This window comes from Squalius cephalus, assembly GCF_949319135.1.
Source record: "Squalius cephalus genome assembly, chromosome: 11".
In the NCBI taxonomy this organism is placed as follows: domain Eukaryota; kingdom Metazoa; phylum Chordata; class Actinopteri; order Cypriniformes; family Leuciscidae; genus Squalius; species Squalius cephalus.
Window position 1 is genome coordinate 3,718,265 of NC_137132.1, and position 5,227 is coordinate 3,723,491.

The following is a 5,227-nucleotide window of genomic DNA, read 5'->3' on the forward strand; positions in this document are numbered from 1 at the left end:
CTTAGTATGCTGATCTGAACATATATAAGAGTGGCAAATGTATCATTGCATTGAATTAACAGGCTAGTATATACTGCATAGTGTGTATACTGCTAATAGTGTGCAATGTAGTATGTTTCAAACAGTAGTATGCTGCATTGCATGTGCACATTGCATTATGGGATACAATATCTCATGCATTGAGCTCTGGTTGCATACTGCACCTACTATATTTCTACAGACATTTTGCACACTGTATACGATCACAAATAGTACTTAGTATGCTGAGCTGAACATATATATGAGTCGCAAATGTATCATTGCAATGAATTAACAGGCTAGCAAATACTGCATAGTACAGTACTGTATACTGCTAATATGCAATGTAGTATGTTTTTAAAAAAGTAGTATGCTGCATTGCATTATGGGATACAGTATTACATGCATTGCATTCTCGTATGCACACTTCAGAATCTCACCAGAAAAAGTAGGTCAACCAGGTACTTCTTGCCTACTGTTTTATGAGTACTGTGAATTCAGATATGCTACTTTGTCTTTTTGCCAACTATATAGTAGGGAAGTATGCGAGCGACTTCGGATGCAGCCGAAGGCTCTGCTCTATGTGGCCACCAGAGGGCACACTCTTCCCAGAATTGCTCTTGTGCATGTGGCGTGTGTTGGTTTCAAGGCCACTCAGCAAGCACTGCACAGCCGCAGACATGGGTGTGTGTTGTGGTGTGTTATTTAACGGTTCTCAGGAAAGCCTTTCTGTCTGACATCACATTTATTGAGTATCAGGAAGTAAAACTTAATGAAGAAAAAACAAAAAACAACAAATATGAATGTCTTTGAGCTTGATCTTCACTTGTGTTCGGATATATCAGAGTGTGTCTGCTATCAGTCACTCCTAAAAATCCCTCTTATTTTTCTTCCTTTTTCAATATGAAGGCTTATCACAGAAAGATTTAAAGGAGTACAGGAAGAATTTCCCTAAAATATTCATGATATCAGAAGTGAACAGCACCAAAAACAGCACACACACATCGACTCGGCAACGTTCTGTGTCTGTGGGTGTGTGGGTACCTACAACACTCAATCACTGCTAAATGAGTCATAAAACCTGATTATATAAATAACATGATAAGATCAATGCTGTGGGATTGAGGGAAGCAAGAATGGAGGGTTATGGAAAAAGCAGGAGTGAGAATTGAAAGTGAGCGACCAAGAAATGGAAAAGGAGAGCTGAGAAGAAGTAAACTGGAAATGCCCTAAAATTCCTGTGTTCCAGTAAAGTGTGTCGTCCTGGTGTTGGTGACTAATCATGTGACCAGGTGAAGCGCCTCTGCCTCCTTCTGTCATATTAAACATGAATTTGACTTCCTGTACTGCTTTGAGCGAGAAAGAGAGAGTGGTTTTTACTAAGGTGACTGTCACTTTTATTATTGCTTATACTTACAGTAATTATTAATCTAAAAGGCAGAATATTAATATATCAATACAGAGACTTGAGGGTGGACACTTTTCACTTTAGATTGTAAGGAACCACCTAGCAACCACCTCAGTAAGCTCATAGCAACGAGCTGAAAACCACCCAGAACATTTTATCAACTGCATATCAATGCACTTGACAGTCACTTAAAACACTTTTTCAGCTGCACAGCAGCACCCTGGCAACCACTCAGAACACCTTAGCAACTATAGAGCAGTGTCCTGGCAACCACTCAGAACACCTTAGCAACTATAGAGCGAACACCTTAGCAACTATAGAGCAGTGTCCTGGCAACCACTCAGAACACCTTAGCAACTATAGAGCAGTGTCCTGGCAACCACTCAGAACACCTATGCAACTGCATAGTAACGCCCTGACAACCGCTTAGAACAACCTAGCTGCCACTCAGAACACCTTAGCAACTGCATATCAACGCCCTGACAGCCACCCAAACTCCCTTCTACTTAGAAGACCTTAGCAGTTGCATAGCAACACCCTGGCAACCACCCAGAACACCTATGCAACTGCATAGTAACGCCCTGACAACCGCTTAGAACAACCTAGCTGCCACTCAGAACACCTTAGCAACTGCATATCAACGCCCTGACAGCCACCCAAACTCCCTTCTACTTAGAAGACCTTAGCAGTTGCATAGCAACACCCTGGCAACCACCCAGAACACCTTAGCAACTAAAGTGCAATGCCCTGGCAACCACTCAGTACACCTTTACAACTGCATGGTAACACCCAGACAACCACTTAGAACAACCTAGCTGGTAGCTACCACTCAGAACACCTCAGCAACTACATATCAGCCCTGACAACCCCCAAAACGCCCTAGCTACCACTCTGAACACCTTAGCAACTGCACAGCAATGCCCTGACAACCACCAAGAACTCCCTGACAACCACCAAGAACTCCCTGGCTACCACTCAGAACACCTTAGCAACCACATAGCAATGCCGTGTCAACCCCCATAGAACACCTTAGTAACTGCATAGCAACAAACCCAAAACTTCCTAGCTACTAGAATGTCAGCAACTGCCAAGTAATGCCCTGACAACCCCCAAAACGTCCTAGTTACTACATAGAGTACCTTAACTACTGCATGTCAAAGCCCTGACAACCATTTAGAACACAATAGCTACCGCTCAGAACACCTTAACAACCACATAGCATTGCCGTGTCAACCCACTATAGAACTGCATCTGCATAGCAACACTCTGGCAACCACTAAGAACTCCTTAGTAACAGCATAGCCATGGCAACCACCCAAAGCTCCCTAGCTACTATATAGAGTACCTGCGCAACTGCATAACAATACCCTGGCAACCACCCAGGCCTTCCTAACTACCCTTAGAATATGTCAGCAACTGCATAGAAACGCCCTGGCAACCCATGCCTTGTCACTGCCAAAGTGCTAGGGTACTGCGGGTGGTTGCCAAGAAAAATCTAGCTATATTGTGGTACTTTCATGGTGATTTTCTGACATTTTTGGAGCTTGACAGATCCACGTTTTTGTTGTATGAAAAACAACACTCTGCTAAACGACTCCTTTTATGCTCCACAGAAGAAATAAAGTCATACTGGTTTGGAGCGACATGATGGTGGTGAGTACTTGATATTGTTATTTTTTGGGGTGTAGAGAAATTGTTTAATAAAACATGGCAAATACACGCATGAATAGAAGCATCTGGCCGAACCAGGTGGGAAATAAACGATTATCACCAAAAAAAACCGTTTCTCGTTTCTGAAACAGTTTACGCTCCACAACAGCATGTTAATGACTTTTACTGGCCAGGTTTTCATATCGACCTGTGAACGCATTCCTCCACTGTCTGTCCCAACCACAATGGCATTCTCACATGCACACTGAGATCATGCAGCAGGAAGTAAAATCACACAACAACACCTCATACCGTAAAGAGAAGGACGAACAGAAAGTGACTGACTGTACGTGAATGTGATGACATAGCCTACTGTAAATTGTAAAAGTTGGAAGTCTAATTTACTGGTCTTGTGCTTATCAGATGTTTCTACTGAGATAAAGAGCCAAGTGATCTCACGTGTGTCTGGACTGGAGTTTCGATCGAGAAGCAAAAGTTTTGAAAAATAGAAAAAATCTAAAAAAGGGGCGCAATATCAAAACTGCGCATGCGCAGTACAGGTAGGACGAGCTGACAGAACACCGAAGCAGGATTAGCGCCGCGTTTTTTTGCCCTGTTAAACGCCAAACATGTGCAGTGTAAAGGCCCAAGAACTACAACTATAAAGAAAACTAGTCTATAACAATAACTAAATTAGCGTCCACACCAAATATTGCTCTGTTTGTTATTGCACGCGCTGCATATCGCTTAAAGCAGGATGGATTCTGATTGGCTGTCAATGATTTTATCGTTCATTAACTGGAAATTTTTTTTGTGTGAAAGTGATCGTTTCTCTGTGCCGCTATATTATTATAGTTGTGTGGACTATTCTTTTACATTCAGAACGATTTTTAAAACGACATCTTAAGCGTTATGAACGTCGAAGAAAAGATGTTAACTTCTTACCTTTATGGACCTTTTTCACAGACTGATGACGCGTTTAACGGTCGTCAGCATCTTAAATCCTGTTAAGTTTTTTATATTGTCTTTATTTTTTTTTATGTGTGTGCATTTATAACACTATAGGCCTACTTTGTGTTATATTTCCTTTTCATCAAATTACAAAAAAGCGAGTTAACGCTGCTGTGGGGGTGTTTCTAATACAGTGGCTGTGGGAGTGAAGGTAAGTTAACGTAAAGTTGAGTCTTTCTCTCTTCTGACTGCAGAAATCAATCTCTCTATTTTAATTTTGAGTTGTGAAAATACTATTGTGGAGTTATTATTTTACTATTTGGGCAAATGGGAAAGCAAAACATATATTTAAAGTCCCCTTGTGGTGAAAATCAAACCTTTAATGTTGTTTATATGTCTATGGTGTTTTTAATATGGTTTAAGACAAACCATGTGTAAATTCATAAGTCGACAGCATTGCTGAGTATTTCCTCCTTAAAACTGCAGTGAACCAAAGACAGTCTCAAAAACACGCTTTGAAATCGCTGGTGTTTCTGACGTCACAAACTACCTTGTAACCAATCAGATCAACGCGTGATCGTCAACGAGTGGATCTCCGAGCTGAGTGAGTGAGTGAGTGAGTGGAGGCGGGGCTCATTTGCATATTCATAGAACCTTGGAACCTTTTTCAAGGAAAAAACATTTAAATATGTCATTTTGGTGATCAAAGGTGAGTTTAAGCCGGTAACTTATATCTCAAACTGTTCTCAAATGCACCAAGATACCAAAGTCTCTCAATATTGAACTCAAACATTTCAGAAAAGCAAATGATCTGAGCTGCTCCACATTTCTGAGAGAACTGTCCTTGTTTCTGCAGCTCAAGCAGTAAAACATAACGCTTGCAACACCAAGGTCAGGGTTCAATTCCCAGGAAACGCTTGAACTGATGAACTACTATGCAATGTAAGTCACTTTGAATAAAAGCATCTGATAAATGCATGAATGTCAGAGTGAAATGCTTTAGCCGTTTCTCTGCTACTGCCAGTACTGTGTGGGAGGATTCATGCAGTTCTTGTGAAGTTAAGAGACGAGAAGGAGAAGTGTGCCGATGTGTTTGTTTTCATAATTGTAGAAGTCGTTCGGTCCGGGTAAACATATACAATCATCGCTCAGGTATGTTACGTCATGTCTGTAACTCATTTCACCTGAAGTCACACACAA